The following is a 19307-nucleotide window of genomic DNA, read 5'->3' on the forward strand; positions in this document are numbered from 1 at the left end:
GACCTTGCCACAGATTGCGTTGCGCAGTGCACACTTGATTTTATCGGATACTTGGTTGTGCAGGGAAGGCACGGCTCTCTTGGAGAAGTAGTGCCGGCTAGGAACAACATACTGTGGGACAGCAAGCGACATCAGCTGTTTGAAGCTGTCTGTGTCCACCAGCCTAAATGACAGCATTTCATAGGCCAGTAGTTTAGAAATGCTGGCATTCAGGGCCAGGGATCGAGGGTGGCTAGGTAGGAATTTACGCTTTCTCTCAAATGTTTGTGAGATGGAGACCTGAACGCTGCCGTGTGACATGGTTGAGATGCTTGGTGACGGAGGTGGTGGTGTTGGTGGTACATCCCCTGTTTGCTGGGCGGCAGGTGCCAACGTTCCTCCAGAGGCGGAGGAAGAGGCCGAGGCGGCAGCAGCAGAAGAGGCCGAGGCGGCAGCAGCAGAAGAGGGGGGGAGCCTGAGTGACTTCCTTGTTTTTAAGGTGTTTACTCCACTGCTTTTCATGCTTTGCATGCAGGTGCCTGGTCATGCAGGTTGTGCTAAGGTTCAGAACGTTAATGCCTCGCTTCAGGCTCTGATGGCACAGCGTGCAAACCACTCGGGTCTTGTCGTCAGCACATTGTTTGAAGAAGTGCCATGCCAGGGAACTCCTTGAAACTGCCTTTGGGGTGCTCGGTCCCAGATGGCGGCGGTCAGTAGCAGGCGGAGTCTCTTGGCGGCGGGTGTTCTGCTTTTGCCCACTGCTCCCTCTTTTGCTACGCTGTTGGCTCGGTCTCACCACTGCCTCTTCCTCCGAACTGTGAAAGTCAGTGGCACGACCTTCATTCCATGTGGGGTCTAGGACCTCATCGTCCCCTGCATCATCTTCCACCCAGTCTTGATCCCTGACCTCGTGTTCAGTCTGCACACTGCAGAAAGACGCAGCAGTTGGCACCTGTGTTTCATCATCATCAGAGACTTGCTGAGGTGGTATTTCCATGTCCTCATCAACAGGAAACATAAGTGGTTGTGCGTCAGTGCATTCTATGTCTTCCACCGCTGGGGAAGGGCTAGGTGGATGCCCTTGGGAAACCCTGCCAGCAGAGTCTTCAAACAGCATAAGAGACTGCTGCATAACTTGAGGCTCAGACAGTTTCCGTGATATGCATGGGGGTGATGTGACAGACTGATGGGGTTGGTTTTCAGGCGCCATCTGTGCGCTTTCTGCAGAAGACTGGGTGGGAGATAATGTGAACGTGCTGGATCCACTGTCGGCCACCCAATTGACTAATGCCTGTACCTGCTCAGGCCTTACCATCCTTAGAACGGCATTGGGCCCCACCATATATCGCTGTAAATTCTGGCGGCTACTGGGACCTGAGGTAGTTGGTACAATAGGACGTGTGGATGTGGCAGAACGGCCACGTCCTCTCCCAGCACCAGAGGGTCCACTAACACCACCACGACCATGTCCACGTCCGCGTCCCTTACTAGACGTTTTCCTCATTGTTATAGTTCACCACAACAACAAAAATATTATTTGGCCCAATGTATTGAATTCAAATTCAGGCCTTTTTTTACAGACACCTAACACTATCTGGCTATCTATTTAGGTACCGTATTACACTAATACAGGCACAGCAGTAACCACAGATTTAGCTGACTATGAATTTGAGGCCTAGTATTTAGGCGCTGGGTGACAGGTATACGTTTTACGGACAGAATTAGACTGGGATATGCACAGTAGCGTGTGTGTGAAGTTATTGAGAATGACCCTATCAACACCTTGATTCTGATATACCCTTTTAGGGATGTATTTAAAGTAGGCCTGATACAGCAGAAACCACTAAATTAGGAAATTGCTAAATTGGGAATTGTATTTCAACCCAGAACAAAAAATGTGCTTTGATGGACACTAAATAACTTGCCCAGCCACAACAGTACAGCAGTAACGACAGATTTAGCTGAATATAAATTTGAGGCCTAGTATTTAGGCACTGGGTGACAGGTATAGATTTACTGACAGAATTAGACTTGGAAATGCACAGTAGCGTGTGTGTGAAGTTATTCAGAATGACCCTATGTGCACCTTGAACATTATATACCCTTTTAGGGATAGATTTCAAATAGCTCTGTTATAGCAGAAACCACTAAATTAGGAAATTGCTAAATTGGGAATTGTATTTCACCTGGGTGACAGGTATAGATTTACTGACAGAATTAGACTGGGATATGGCCAAAAAGTAACCACACTATTGATGGTTAAATGCACTTGGTGTGACAGCTTGACCAACCACACTACTGAGGGTTAAATGCACTTGGTGACAGGCGCAGCTTGCCCCTGATGTAGTATATGGCCAAAAAATAAACAGACTATTGCTGGTTAAATGCACTTGGTGTGACAGCTTGACCAACCACACTACTGAGGGTTAAATGCACTTGGTGACAGGCGCAGCTTGCCCCTGATGTAGTATATGGCCACAAAATTAACAGACTATTGCTGGTTAAATGCACTTGGTGTGACAGCTTCACCCTGATGTAGGATTTAGCCAAAAAACAACCACACCATTGAGGGTTAAATGCACTTGGTGACAGCTTGCCCCTGATGTAGTATATGGCCAAAAAATAAACAGACTATTGCTGGTTAAATGCACTTGGTGTGACAGCTTCACCCTGATGTAGGATTTAGCCAAAAAACAACCACACCATTGAGGGTTAAATGCACTTGGTGACAGCTTGCCCCTGATGTAGTATATGGCCAAAAAATAAACAGACTATTGCTGGTTAAATGCACTAGGTGTGACAGCTTGACCCTGATGTAGGCTTTAGCCAAAAAACAACCACACCATTGAGGGTTAAATGCACTTGGTGGCAGCTTGTGCTGGCGCAACACAAGACACAAAATGGCCGCCGATCACCCCAGAAAAAAGTGACAGAAAAACGCTCTGGGCAGCCTAAAAACAGTGAGCAATTCAATAGCAGCAGTTCAATCATCCACAGCTGCAGATCGATCACTGGATGGAGTCTTTTGGAGGAGTTAATCAGCCTAATCTCGCCCTACTGTCGCAGCTGCAACCTCTCCCTACGCTAATCAGAGCAGAGTGACGGGCGGCACTATGTGACTCCAGCTTAAATAGAGGCTGGGTCACATGGTGCTCTGGCCAATCACAGCCATGCCAATAGTAGGCATGGCTGTGACGGCCTCTTGGGGCAAGTAGTATGACGCTTGTTGATTGGCTGCTTTGCAGCCTTTCAAAAAGCGCCAAGAAAGCGACGAACACCGAACCCGAACCCAGACTTTTACGAAAATGTCTGGGTTCGGGTCCGTGTCACGGACACCCCAAAATTCGGTACGAACCCGAACTATACAGTTCGGGTTCGCTCATCCCTACCACTGACACATGCCAGAACTGAAATCTACAGTCCGGTCCATAAATATTGGGACATTGACACAATTCTAACATTTTTGGGCTCTATACACCACCACAATGGATTTGAAATGAAACAAACAAGATGTGCTTTAACTGCAGACTGTCAGCTTTAAATTTGAGGGTATTTACATCCAAATCAGGTGAACGGTGTAAGAATTACAACAGTTTGCATATGTGCCTCCCACTTGTTAAGGGGCCAAAAGTAATGGGACAATTAGCTTCTCAGCTGTCCCATTATCAGGTGTGTGTTATTCCCTCATTATCCCAATTACAATGAGCAGATAAAAGGTCCAGAGTTCATTTCAAGTGTGCCATTTGCATTTGGAATCTGTTGCTGTCAACTCTCAAGATAAGATCCAAAGAGCTGTCACTATCAGTGAAGCAAGCCATCGTTAGGCTGAAAGAACACAACAAACTCAGACAGATATCAAAAACATTAGGCATGGCCAAAACAACTGTTTGGAACAACTGTCAGGAACGCACTGGTGAGCTCAGCAACACCAAAAGACCCGGAAGACCACAGAAAACAACTGTGGTGGATGACCGAAGAATTCTTTCCCTGGTGAAGAAAACACCTTTCACAACAGTTGGCCAGATGAAGAACACTCTCCAGGAGGTAGGTGTATGTGTGTCAAAGTCAACAATCAAGAGAAGACTTCACCAGAGTGAATACAGAGGGTTCACCACAAGATGTAAACCATTGGTGAGCCTCAAAAACAGGAAGGCCAGATTAGAGTTTGCCAAACGACATCTAAAAAAGCCTTCACAGTTCTGGAACAACATCCTATGGACAGATGAGACCAAGATCAACTTGTACCAGAGTGATGGGAAGAGAAGAGTATGGAGAAGGAAAGGAACTGCTCATGATCCTAAGCATACCACCTCATGAGTGAAGCATGGTGGAGGTAGTGTCATGGCGTGGGCATGTATGGCTGCCAATAGAACTGGTTCTCTTGTATTTATTGATGATGTGACTGCTGACAAAAGCAGCAGGATGAATTCTGAAGTGTTTCGGGCAATATAATCTGCTCATATTCAGCCAAATGCTTCAGAACTCATTGGACGGCGCTTCACAGTGTAGATGGACAATGACCCAAAGCATACTGCAAAAGCAGCCAAAGAGTTTTTTAAGGGAAAGAAGTGGAATGTTATGTAATGGCCAAGTCAATCACCTGACCTGAATCCGATTGAGCATGCATTTCACTTGCTGAAGACAATACTGAAGGAAAAATGCCCCAAGAACAAGCAGGAACTAAAGACAGTTGCAGTAGAGGCCTGGCAGAGCATCACCAGGGATGAAACCTACCGTCTGGTGATGTCTATGCATTCCAGACTTCAGGCTGTAATTGACTGCAAAGGATTTACAACCAAGTATTAAAAAGTGAAAGTTTGATTTATGATTATTATGTCTAATTACTTTTGCTCCCTTAACAAGTGGGAGGCACATATGCAAACTGTTGTGATTCCTACACCGTTCACCTGATTTGGATGTTAATACCCTCAAATTAAAGCTGACAGTCTGCAGTTAAAGCACATCTTGTTCATTTCATTTCAAATCCATTGTGGTGGTGTATAGAGCCAAAGATGGTAGAATTGTGTCGATGTCCCAATATTTATGGACCTGACTGTACTTCAATGAGGAGCTGGAGTAGATTTCCGGTGTAATGTGTTCCAGTTTTCTGGACCACATATTGTTAAATATGTCGGGCTGTGGAGGTCATGCTGCTTTTTAGTAAAGTGGCAAGGGCTTTGTAAAGCCAGCAAAAAGTCGCAAATTTCGGTTCAAACTGAACTTTCACCAAACTTTGTGACTTTTCTATGCCAGTATGGCTAGAATCTTGATGAATTGCCGCCCTAGACTTTTCCATATTTCAGTATAGACTATAATGTAACATCTGGCTGTAGAGTTTACAAAAAAACGCAATTGGAAAGGCTAATGAAAACACCATGAAAATTACTTCAAAATGCTGCGTTTGAATTGAGCGCTACTCTGGTGGACTCACCAAAATGGTTATCTAAACCAGAGTAGCCCATTTGGAGAGTGTTGGACTTTACTATATTTGTATTGCTATTATTTTCTGTTTTATAGGCATGTTAAATCTGACAGCTTACCTTTCCTATAGGTCATCAATATTATATTGCAGAGGGTCGACCCCAACCGAATTGGCCCAAATGGAGGCCCTTCACTTTTTACCAGGCAAGCCCTGTACATTATTTAGTGCAGCAAAGTCTCTCTGAAAGTGACAAAACAGTATTGAATGGTAATACCCGTCACTGCTACTACTAAAAGTGCTGAGGTACGCCTGGTAAACAATAAAGGGGATGCAACACCCACTGGAACACTGCAGCCCGGTTAAAATACTGATCGTCAGGGATGCCAAGAGTTGGACCACCACAGATCTAATATTGATAGCCTATTCCAAGCATAGGAGCAACATTGCTCCTCCATCATTTTTTTTTTTTTTTTTTTTTTTTTTTTTTTTTTCCAATTTAAGTATCTTTATTATTTTTTTCCAACTACAAGCAGTATAAAAAAGGACATCAGATCACAGGGAATGAGCACATATAACAATTACATGTAGAATGTATCGCTTACATACCATAAAGCAAACATATATAGCGAGATGTCTATAATCAGGATAGCCCAGCCTTGATATCGATTCTCTGGCATAGATATCAAACCCCAAGCAAAACCCATCCCCCCCCCCCCTCATCACCCCCCCACCCATCCCACCTGGCTTGGTGCGGCCGCCACAAGGGGCGGCGGAGTGCTCATGCCCCCCTCATAGATATTTTCTTCAATCCTTTTCAATATCAAACCTGCTTAATGTGGACTGTGTTGATAGAGTTTATCTTGTAGGGATGTATAATGATTTGTTAGGTTGTAATTTTGCCATAGTCTCCACCGATAAGTAGTCATCAGTTCTAATCCAGATATTGCTACTAGCTGTTTCCCCTCTCTATACGCCCATTCCTATGACATCGCTCAATCCGCGTCGTTTCATGCCCTCAAAATGTGTTATTCTCGTCATTAGGCTTTGCCATTCATTTATTGTTGGCGATCTATCTTTCACCCACTGTCTCATGATTATCACCTTAGCCAATAAGAATCCCTTCAACCAGTACGCCTGTTCATTTTTGGTGGTTTTGTTTTTGTACTCAGGGGGGAAAAGTCCAAGCACAGCTACTTGGATAGTCAAGGGGGGGCTATTCCTACTGTTTACCGCCATTGTCTGAAATAGGCAGCCCCAAAAGGTCCTAATAGCGGGGCAGTCCCACAGCATGTGTACAAGCCCTGCGGCTACGAGGGAGCATTTCAGACAACTAAATTCCTGACCGTTATTGATGTACATTTTGGATAATAGACTTGGGGTAACATATAGACGATGTATTATTTTAAATTGTATGAATCGGTGTTGTCGTGAAAGGGAGGCCTTCTTAATGTTTTGGTATATTTCCCGCCATTGTGAGGGGTTACATTCCCCAATGTCCATCTTCCATTTATCTACACTTTTGAATTTAGTGATAGTGCTTAATTCCTCAATGAATCTCCTATATATTAGTGAAATCTTAACTTTATTCCCTACTATATTATAACAAAATAGTAAAAACCCCTGGGTAGCTCTTGTCAGAGGTGTTTTTTTGAGCGTGTATGCTGATGCGTGTTGTAATTGACAATATCTATAGTGCTCTAGTGCAGTTATTGGTGCTTGTTGTATCAGTTCCCTTATTGGTTTGATTTTCCCTTTCGTGTATATATGTGAAACTAATGTGATGCCTTTTCGAGTCCAGTATTCATTTTCGTTAAGTGTCAGAAATTCTGTTAGCGCGGGATTATCCCATAGCGGGGAGAAGTCCAAAATTTGAGGAGCATGAATCAGTACCTTGATTTTATTCCAGGCTTTCTGTAGCGCGGCCCCAATGGGGCAGGAGTAATCTGCGCGCTGAAGCAGCCCGGATTCCAATATACTAAAAATGTTATTTACGTGCTGTTGGCGTTGACCTAGGATATGGGATAGTAATACTCCGTCCCCGGTGTTAACACACCATTGTAGTTGTGCACACAGATAGTAGATTTGGAAATGGGGCAGGCCTAGGCCCCCATTACTTGCGGCCATTTGCAAATATTGTAATTTAATGCGGACCCTTTTTCTGCCCCATATCAAATCATTTATCAAGCGATCAATCAGATTGAAGACACTGTCCTCAATCCAAGCAGGGCAGGAGCTGACCGTGTACAATATCCAAGGCAACAAAACCATTTTAATGAGCGCAATCCTATTAATCTGCGAAAGCGGAAGTTTCTGCCAAATTCTTATTTTGTCTTTTATTTTCCCAACTAGAGGGGTAATATTTAGCTGATTAAACTCCCTAATATTATTGCTAATTTTTATCCCAAGATAATCTAAGTGGTCTGTTGGGGCAATAATTCTAATCCTGAGGTCGTTCGGGGGGGGCATCCGGTTCAGGGGGAAGAGTACAGACTTTACCCAGTTTATCTCATATCCGGCAATTCTGCCGAATTCCTCTGTTATCCGCATAGCATCGGGGACGCTTCTCCATCCATCATTCAGGTAGAGTAAAACGTCGTCTGCATATAAACAAATCTTATCATCCGTCCCTCTCCCCCCAAAACCCACTATACCAGGTTCAGCCCGTATCCTGCAGGCAAGGGGTTCCATAAAGATTGAAAAGAGGAGTGGAGAAAGGGGGCATCCCTGACGTGTTCCCCGCTTTAGGGAGACAGCCGGGCTGAGCACCCCGTTAACCTTAATTCTGGCAGTTGCTTCACTATATAGCAATTTAACCCATCCAATAAATTCCTGGCCCAGATTCATCCTATACATAACACGCCAGAGGAAGGGCCACTCGACCCGATCAAACGCCTTAGCGGCGTCCAATGATAGGATCGAGCGGTCCTCCCCCCCTCCAATCTGAGTATTAAGGATGGTCCGGCGTATATTGGTCTGTATCTGTCGCCCAGGAATAAACCCTGTCTGGTCTACATGGATCAGGCGGGTTATTACTTTTTTTAGCCTGTTAGAAAGAACTTTTGCGATTATTTTATAATCTGCATTAAGCAGTGATATTGGGCGATAGTCCTCCACTCTGTTGCCCTTTTTCCCTTTTTTGAGGATCAGTGTAACCGTTGCTTCGGTCAACGACGGGGGCAGCTTTCCACATTTGCTAGACTCATTTAGGACCTGCAGCAATCCAGGCAAAAGTACCTCCGCATGGCGCTTATATATGCCAAATGGGAGTCCATCCGATCCAGGCACCGAAGAACCCCGGGTCTCATGCAGAGCCGCCTGTAGTTCCCCCAAAGAAATGGGGGCGCTCAAGGGGGCAGAGTCGGAGTCCGACAGCGCCGGGATCTTGACTTGTTCTAGGAAATCATCTATTTTAGTCACTGTATCTACCACGCCGGATCGATATAGATTATCAAAGTGATTAAAGAACTCTGCCACCATCTCCATTCCTCTTTCCAATGTACGCCCATCACCTGTCAGTATTTGTCTAATTCTTTGGGGGGGTTTTTGATTCGCTATAATAGAAACCAATAGTTTACTCGGGGTGCCCCCCTCGCAGAAATCTTTATAGCCCATAAAGAATAATTGATTCTGTGCTTTTTCCTTCATGAAGGTAGTATAATGATCTTTGGCAGATTTTAACTTGGTGCGCGTATTCGCATCATTCCGTACTCGAATACAGCCCTCCAAGTATGCAATATTTGTCTCCAACTTTTTTTGTTCCGCAAAGAATTCATTTTTTTTCTTTTTTATTCTAGAAAAATAAAGCCCGCGCATAAATGCCTTCATAGCATCCCAAACAAAGTGGACGTGTGCTGTACCGCTGTTCTCTTGCCAAAATTGTAAAAGTTCTTTATCTATCCCAACAGAGTCGTTTAGTATGGTTAGCCAGTGTTCATTCAATCTGAACGATCTGCTAATCCCGGTTTGTTGTCCGGTCTTCATCACCAGTAAGATCGGTGAGTGATCGGAAATGCCGTGTATCTCATATGTCATTTTTAAGATAGATTCAAGCATCTGCTCATTGGCCAGGGCCATATCAATCCTGGACATAGCGCTGTACGCTTTACTAAAGCAAGAGAACACCTGTTTATTGCCATAAAGCCATCGCCAAACATCTGTTAAACCTATCTCCTCACAGAACCCACGAAGTAAGGCATGTTTTCCCTGCGCACTTTTCCGGGCAACTGAAATTCTATCCAGCGCCGGGTCAAGCACGCAGTTAAAATCACCGCATATTAATATCGGAGAACGCTCTATATTGTGCATAAAAAGCGCCAGCTGCTTTAAGACTGTCATTGTAAACGGTGGCGGAATATACAGAAAAGCAAGGACGCACTTTCTGCCATTCCATTGGGCAAAGAGGAAGATATATCTCCCATCTCTATCGATCAACTGGTCAAGCAGGGTAAAATCAATGCTATGATGTATATACACGCTGATCCCTCGGGAGTATGCCGAGAAACCAGAGTGGAATTGATGCCCTGCCCATCTCTTTATTAAGTATTCAGGGATATTAGGTGTAGCATGCGTTTCTAGTAAAGCAACTATTGCAGGGAGATGTCGAGTAATCAAATCGAAAACCACTACCCTTTTCGTTCTATCAGCCAGTCCACGCACATTCCATATCATGACTCTATTATTAGTCATATCATGAATTGTGAAGGAGGCGTCCGTCGCCCCCCAAAGGCAACCGCCACCAAGCCAGGGTCCCCCCCCACCCTCTATCCGCCCACCCCCTTTGACCCCCACCCCCCGGCAACCCCCTTACTGGTTCACTGATGCAAAGCATCGTTGTCAACCTCTTACATTTCGCCCATCCGTCCATGGGTCGCCCCCGCTGTTCCCCCACCCCTTGATTGAGTGGCATTCCTGCCACATCAACCAAGACCCGGCGTACAAACCCTGACAGAATCTAGCCATTCTAGAGTTTCTCTAGGGGAGTGAAAAAACATTACGGTATCTCTATACACCACTCTTAACTTAGCGGGATATAACATGGAATATTTAATATTTCCCTCGCGTAATCTTTTCTTAATATCAAAATATTCCCTACGCTTACTTTGGGTATCCCTAGAGAAGTCGGGGTATATCTGTATGGGGTGTCCATCAAGTATAGTGTCAGCTAGATCCCTCTTGCGTCGAAGCACCCAATCTCTATCACTGGAAGAAAGTATCCTAATTAGGATAGCTCGGGGGGGGCCACCCGGCGGGGTCTTTTTTGCTGGAATTCTATGCGCTCTCTCCACACATAGTGCAGGAGTATCACCGCCGGATCCTAGCGTTTCAATCAGCCATTTTTGCATAAACGCCACGGGGTTCCCCCCCTCTACCCCCTCAGGAAAGCCCACTATTCTGAGATTGTTACGGCGTGCCCTATCCTCCATATCAGTTAGTCTTGCATTAATCCGTTTATTTTCTTTGTCCAATTCTTCTATTTTTTTTGACATCTGTAACTGTTCTGTTTGAACCTTGGATAACCCAGTTTCTACAAGTGAGATGCCGGCCCTAATTTGGTTCATATCTTCTCTAATGAGAGTAAGTTCAGTCTGTAGTGTCTGTACGGTGGTGGAGACGTCTAAGACTGATTGGTTGGTGGTCTGCACTACCAATAATATGTCCGTTAATTTGTTCTCAATAATGTCAAATCTCATGCACTGTTCAGTCTGTATAAGTGGGTCTATCTGTATTTCCGCCAGTTCGGGTATTTTTTTCCCCCCCCTCTGTTTCGGTGGAGGCGATTTCAGGTATTTATCCATTCTCGCCTGTGGACTGCTACCACCGCCCGCCCTAGGGGATCCCGTACCCCCGGATCTCCGGTTGTATTTAGGAGGCATATTGTCAAGTTTTTCAAGCAAGGGTACACCATATACTATTCCAAAAGCAGACGCTCTCTCAGTGCCGCCCCCCTGGCGAGGATATCCCAGCGCTGTTTCAGCGTCCGGTTTTGTAATCGTATCAATCAAATGGCAAAATGAAATTTCTATGCAACCTGACGTTAATTTATACAGACCCGTCTAGGAGGGGGGTATAGCTATATAGGCATATACATATATAGTAGACCCAACGCTTGTTTACATGGCATAAAGAAACAATAGATATCAAAAAACTTAAGCAGTAGCAACTGTGATCGCAGGTGTCGGGCGTGAGCCAGACACCCATTTAAATCAATGGTACAAACAAAGTCAGTAGTGGTGGATAAGGGTCACGGACACCGTCACCACGCATCACATGTACCCAGGTGATGCCTGGTGACCATTAGGGCCCCTGATTGACGTCAGCGAATAATGTCCATCGCGGAAGCTCCAGAATAGTGGAGGGTAATCCCTCATTTAAATTGCCGCAGAGGAAGTCCAATCGATCCGGCCAAGCTCGGCACAATAACGTAGAGGTGGCCTCTATTAGCTTTTTTTTTTTTTTTTTTTAAAGGAAAGTGTCAGCAATAGGCCCCCATAGACCCTAATATGTTCCTTATAGTTTTAGATTCTTCGGCACGTATTCAATGTTCATTCGTCGTGAGGGAGTATGTGAAGGCTGCTGCCGTTAAAGGGTTAAATTGACATCGACTGGGGCTTGAGGAAAATCCATATAACGGCTAGCCACATAATTGGCATATGCCCACGTATCAAAAAGGAGTGTCGGGGTTCCAGCCCTCCGTCACCAACCATCAATTTCATAGGGGGTTATCACGGGGGCTATCCCACACAGCCATTCCAGCAGTATATGCGGGAGTCCTGCTCCTAACCAACCCAATAGCCGATAATCAACAGATAGGCAAAAACTGTACCGTGCAGGCGGCGGCTATCCGTGCACACAGGATTAGAATAAGCGACATGGGTTAGTAGGGAAGGGTGACAATGGGCGACTTGACACACTTGACACAGAGGCGAGGGGCGACACAGAGGCGATCTCACCAATCTTCAGTAGCAGCCCGCCATCAAATACATCCGGCACTTCACTGCACACATGACAGGTATCCCTCAGTCATCCATAGCCGGCGATCCCAACGTGCAACAGACGGCACCCAGCGAAACCTCTAGGTCCACCACCGGCAGGTGAGCGCCGTATCATAAGCCTCAGTCCGCATTCTTCCTCCAGGACAAGACTGCAGGGCGGCCGTCCGGCCGTTCAACACCTCCACCTATTCCCTGCTTCGGTCAGGTTTTCAAAAGACCGCGCTCGAGGCTGCAGAGCAGGGGAGAGGGCCAGGACGCCGAGACGCCGAGTCGAGCGGGTGGGCGGTACCCATGCGGACGTGCAGTACGCCTACGCAGCTACTCCGCTACGTCATACTGCTCTGCTCCTCCATCATTTGATATGCCTGGGTTAAGAACTTATCTCCCACAAGTTGGGCCACCAGAGTATTTTATCTAATAGGAGCTATCTCACAAAAACATTTTTTTACTTTTATAATCTGGCATAACATGAAAATAGGTTGGAGTATTCAGTCCCTATTCTCAGCTGGAGAGCAGGATGACCATGCTTTGTCCCTCTACAGTGACTTGAATGAAGGTGTTGGAAATAGCCATACACACTCACTTGTCTGTTTTTGATAGCATCATTCATTGTAAAAAAAAATAAAAAATAAAAAATAACTCTTTAAGGAGAGTGTAACCAATGTACAATTTGTCCACTACTTTACCTCTGGGCTGGTGAGTAGCAAGTGAAGTTAATACAGCCAAAAGCATTTATTACTTATTATTACTTTTTATTCTAAAGCACCATTAATTCCAGGGCACTGCCACCAATCTTTATCCAGGATGGTGACAGCTTCAGAATTTTGAAGGATGCAGCATACAGCAGGAAAAGAAGCTTGAATGCTGTATTCCAATGAATGTAAATAGGTATAGAGGTGGAAAATCTCCAAAGAGTCATCCTGGCCTTTCCTTAATTGTTACAGTTGGGAACAGTGTACCCCCCCGACCAACCACTGTCCCTAGCTACTTGGATGATCCGTCCTAGATGACGGCCTCCAACTGGATGACGTTCCCTGCGCTACTAAGTGTTGGGCCTATAGAGAAAAAAAACTATTAGGGAGAAAATAATAAATAGAAGGACAAACGGTCCTAGCCAGTATCTGTATTATCTCTATTATTTCTGTAATATTGTCTAACAGCACCACAGCCTGTACTATCCATGTCACACAGAGAGTTAATCTGCTGTAGTTAAGATGAATTTCTGTGTAAATACATGAAAACATAACATGGTGCACAGCATATTAACAGGAAAGGACCAAATGTTTCCAAGAATTGTCTGAGTGGAGGCGATAGCTGCATTGTATCTGTTTACATAGGACAATCTGCTGCTTAAATACAATGAGTGACATTTACAGTACTAAGCAAGTTGCACCAGAGTTATGGCATAAAAAGGCACCAAAAAGAATGGCGTTTTGATTTGCACCAAATATATCAACTGTTTTCTCCACAATTTTTCCCATAAAGAAGGCATCACGCCAGAAATAAGCTATAAATGTCAAAGTGGACGAGACTAATAAATTGGCGCACATTACGCCTCATTTATCTTCCTTGTAACAGCAGAAATGGCTTAAATTATTGCAGACAATTAAGCCAGCTTATGTGGTGGTGTTTTGTGTAAAAAGTTGCATTTTTGTCAAAAAGTCGCATTTATGAAAAGAAAAAAAAACTCCTCATGGGAACAAGTGATAGGTTAGTATTAAATCAGGATGATAGCAATGAGGTAAACAGCAGGGTTTTGTCAGTCACAATTTACAGCTGGAACTGTGGCAAATATGCTTCAAAAAGTCGCAAATATGTTTCAAAACTCGCAAGTGTGGTCTGGACAGGGGTGGCTGAAATGGCGCATTTCAGTTTTAAAAAGTCTAATTTTAGTGCTGTTGGTGTTAAAATGTCGCAAATCAAGAGAAATAGGTGGATAATCAAGTTGATATTTTATAAAGTCACATTTTACAAGCGGGGTGTGCCTTTTAATATATGAGGTGAAACAAATCGCCACTTTTGATTTGTAACGTTAGTATGTTTTTTGCGCAAATTATTCCATTATTGATAAATAATTGCCAATGACTTTGGCTTCCACATACATACAGTACTTAGGCTACATGCACACGAATGTTGTTTGTTTCCGTTCCAGTTTTTTTGCGGATAGGATGGATCTGCAAAAAATGCGGACAGCTTACCATGTGCTGTCCGCATCAGTATGTCCGTTCCGTAGCCCCGCAAAAAAAAATAGAATATGTCCTATTCTTGTCCGATTTAGGCATTGTTAGAATGGATCCGCATAAAAAACCCACTATCGTGTGCATGTAGCCTTACCACTTTCTGCAGGGTAGGCCGACAATCTGATGTCACCCATGACCTCCCTAGCCAATTGTTGGCATTGACACATAGCTGTAGCTTAACCGATAAAGCACTGTTTTTGTCTTGTTGCTCACAGGTCCCATTCCCAAGTTATTATAGCTGTTCCTAATTAGTGTTGAGTGGCATGTCCCATATTCGAATTCGCGAAATTTCGCGAATATTCGAAAGAATATTCGTAAAATATTCGCGAATATTCGAATTCGTTATTATTTCGCATATGCGATAATTCGAATTTTCGCATCGCATAATACATATTATGAGATGCAAAATTCGCATGTGCGCTAATGAAATCGCCTTACGAAGATTCGCAACTCAATTCAATCACTAATGTAAGAATGCAAAGCCCTTTGCCTCTGTTCTGGGACAAGTGCTGATATTTGCCTGTGCGCTAATAAAATCGCCTTACAAAGATTCGCGCCTCAATCACTTTCTAGGTGGAAACTAAAATAAAAAATACGAATATTCGTAAATCGAATTTTACGAAGTTCGAAGTATTTGCGAATATGGTGCTATACTATATACATGCACAGGCCTTTGCCTCTCTGTTCTGGGGACAAGTGTAGATATTCGCATGTGCGCTAATAAAATCGCCTTACGAAGATTCGCAACTCAATTCAATCACTAATGTATGAATCATACATTAGTGATTGAATTGAGTTGCGAATCTTCGTAAGGCGATTTTATTAGCGCACATGCGAATATCTACACTTGTCCCCAGAACAGAGAGGCAAAGGACTGTGCATGTGCATTCATATAGTATAGCACCATATTCGCGAATACTTCGAACTTCGTAAAATTCGATTTACGAATATTCGTATTTTTTATTTTAGTTTCCACCTTACAGATTACATTGATTTGTACTCTGTCAACTACTGTCATCACCCCCCACTGTTTCTCGATTGATTCCCAAAAGTCCAAAAGCTCAGATCTTACTCACATTGCCTAGAAAGTGATTGAGGCGCGAATATTTGTAAGGCGATTTTATTAGCGCACAGGCGAATATCTACACTTGTCCCCAGAACAGAGAGGCAAAGGCCTGTGCATTCATATAGTATAGCACCATATTCACGAATACTTCGAACTTCGTAAAATTCGATTTACGAATATTCGTATTTTTTATTTTAGTTTCCACCTTACAGATTACATTGATCTGTACTCTGTCAACTACTGTCATCACCCCCCACTGTATCTCGATTGATTCCCAAAAGTCCAAAAGCTCAGATCTTACTCACATTGCCTAGAAAGTGATTGAGGCGCGAATCTTTGTAAGGCGATTTTATTAGCGCACAGGCGAATATCGGCACTTGTCCCAGAACAGAGGCAAAGGGCTTTGCATTCATACAGTATGAATGCAAAGCCCTTTGCCTCTGTTCTGGGACAAGTGCCGATATTCGCCTGTGCGCTAATAAAATCGCCTTACAAAGATTCGCGCCTCAATCACTTTCTAGGCAATGTGAGTAAGATCTGAGCTTTTGGACTTTTGGGAATCAATCGAGAAACAGTGGGGGGTGATGACAGTAGTTGACAGAGTACAAAGCAATGTAATCTGTAAGGTGGAAACTAAAATAAAAAATACGAATATTCGTAAATCGAATTTTACGAAGTTCGAAGTATTCGCGAATATGGTGCTATACTATATGAATGCACATGCACAGGCCTTTGCCTCTGTTCTGGGGACAAGTGTAGATATTCGCATGTGCGCTAATAAAATCGCCTTACGAAGATTCGCAACTCAATTCACTAATGTATGAATGCAAAGCACTTTGCCTCTGTTCTGGGACAAGTGCCGATATTCGCATTTGCGCTAATAAAATCGCCTTACGAAGATTCGCGCCTCAATCACTTTCTAGGCAATGTGAGTAAGATCTGAGCTTTTGGACCTTTGGGAAACAATCAATTATATGTGTACTGTAATTTTGTGAAAAAAAAAAAAAGAAACGAATATTCGTTTTTACGAATATATAGCACTATATTCGAAATATTCGCGAAATCGCGAATCTTTCTGTCATAATAGAAGTCTATAAGCTGCAAAACGAATCCGTCGCATTTCCGTTATGCAGGGGAGTTCTCCTCTGCATAACGGAAATGGGACGGATCTGTTATGCAGGTCATAGAATTCTATTATGACGGAATGAATAAAGGAATGCCTCTAAAGACATTCTGTTATGCATTCAGTCATAGAATTGCGTTATGGTCCGTGGTAACGAATCCATAACGCGACTGAAAAATACCACCATACTGTGACTGGATAATACCACCATATCATAACTGAATAAAACTTCACCATGAATGATTAACACCATCCTATTGTGAGCGGATAAAATACTTCCCCATGACTGAATAATACCACCATACTGGGATTGGATAACACCACCATACTGTGACCGGATACCACCACCATACCATGACTAAACAATACCACCATACAATGACTGGATAACACCACCATAAGGTGACTGGATAACAACACTGTGCTATGACTGAAAAATACCACTATACTGTGACTGGATAACACCACCATATCATAACTGAATAAAACACCACCATAAGGTGACAAAATACCACCATACTGTGACTGGATAACACCATACCATGACTAAACAATACCACGATACAATTACTGGATAACACCACCATAAGGTGACAAAATATCACCACCATACTGTGACTGGATAACACCATACCATGACTAAACAATACCACCATTAGGTGACTGGATAACAACACTGTGCTATGACTGAAAAATACCACTATACTGTGACTGGATAACACCACCATATCATAACTGAATAAAACTTTACCATGAATGATTAACACTATCATATTGTGACTGGATAAAATACTTCCCCATGACTGAATAATACCACCAAACTGTGACTGGATAACACCACAATATCATGACTGGATAACACCAGCATACTGTGACTGGATGGAACCACCATAACACCAGAGTATATCAATCATAAGGGTATATATACAGTGTAGTAAGGGTACTTTCACACTAGCGTTATTCTTTTCCGGCATAGAGTTCCGTCAAAAGGGCTCTATGCCGGAGAAGAACTGATCAGGTATATCCCCATGCATTCTGAATGGATAGAAATCCGTTCAGTTTGCATCAGTATGCCTTCCGTTGAGTCCCCGTCAGGTGTTTCGGCCGGACATAATACCGCAGCATGCTGCGGTATTATGTCCATCCAAAATGCCTGATCAGTCGCTGGAATGTCGGCATTAATTCCTATTGACTTGCATTAGTGCCGCATTGCAAAACAACTGAAGGACGGATCCATCCTTCCGGTCTGCGCATGCGCAGACCGGGAAAACGGTGAAAAAGACTGCAAGACGGATCCGTCCATCCGCATGACAATCGGAGAGATGGATCCGTTCTTGCAATGCATTTGTATAGCCTTGTATTTGTATAGCCTTCAGTGTAGCCTTGAAGCAGGTAATGGCCAGCAAAGAATAAACTGAAGTAGACGTCTTGAATAATAAGTGACGGACAGCATGCGTACGATTGAAGGATCTGGTGTTGTCACTACAAGGTTGTTATTGTCCCATTTCTCCCACCTCTTCACTGGTGTGACACTCGCATATTACATTGCTAACCCCTTCCTGTGTGTTGGTTACTGCACTGAACACATCTCCACGGTAACAGATAATCTTTGCCTCAGCAGTCACATCTTAGAACTATCCTGCAGGTAGGTAGACATAAAGTGCCAGGCGTGCAGTATATGGCCCTCACTAAGCCTCGTTCACACATCAGTGTTTTGGTCAGTGATTTCCATCAGTGATTTTGAGCCAAAACCAGGATTGGAGCCTCCACAGACATAAGGTATAAGGGAAAGATCTTCTCCTGTTCTATGTTTAGAGCCGCACCTGGTTTTGGCTCAAAATCACTGATGGAAATCACTGACCAAACACTGACGTGTGAATGAGGCATAAGAGTCTAGAAAGAAGAGTTCTATGTCCCCAGTCCTGTACCTTTAATAGTGACTTACTAAGAGGGCGACAGCATTGTACAACCACACAGCCCTGAGAAGGAGTAGAAGAGTACCTGTATAAGTGGGTGAGGTGTGCCCTGTGGGGGCAGGCAGCCTCCGAGCTCCTCAGTACTCACCTTCTATGCTGCATGCTGGCCGACATCACTGCTGGAAGTACTTCCTTTCCTGCAGAGGAGGAGGAGGAGACGTTGAAGATTTCGACATCACAGAACATGTTTGCTCAGATTAATTTCCCAGCATTTCCAGCTCTTGTACTGTGTCCTGCTGCCAATACTTCTCTGGACTCATTAACTCTTTCCATGTCTTTTTGATTTCCAAAGCTTACATGAAGGGAGTCTGATTAATGAGTACAATAAAATGAATTTAAGGGAATCACATTTTTTATATATATATATATATATAATATTTATTACTGTGGGTAACTGAAGTTCTACGAGCCCTAGAGAAAACTTTAGACCAGCCACCTACTTGTATTTTACCTAAAAATATTACTGCCTCCACATACATACCCCCATCGCACTCATAGCATAAATATGT

The 19307-nt window shown here is 43.8% G+C and overlaps 1 protein-coding gene across 4 annotated transcripts in view; it reads right to left on the minus strand.

Annotated features, from left to right (window-relative positions):
- The window catches only part of IL1R1 (interleukin 1 receptor type 1), a 76594-nt gene extending 57673 nt beyond the window's left edge, over positions 1-18921 (minus strand). Inside the window, exon 1 of one of the 4 annotated variants that reach the window (XM_044285617.1) lies at positions 18887-18921. The gene's annotated coding sequence lies outside the window, so the exon portion shown is untranslated. The other 3 variants (XM_044285621.1, XM_044285619.1, XM_044285618.1) reach the window with 3 other exon arrangements.
- Positions 18922-19307: the final 386 nt, after the last annotated feature.

Source organism: Bufo gargarizans, chromosome 3 (genome assembly GCF_014858855.1).
Source record: "Bufo gargarizans isolate SCDJY-AF-19 chromosome 3, ASM1485885v1, whole genome shotgun sequence".
In the NCBI taxonomy this organism is placed as follows: domain Eukaryota; kingdom Metazoa; phylum Chordata; class Amphibia; order Anura; family Bufonidae; genus Bufo; species Bufo gargarizans.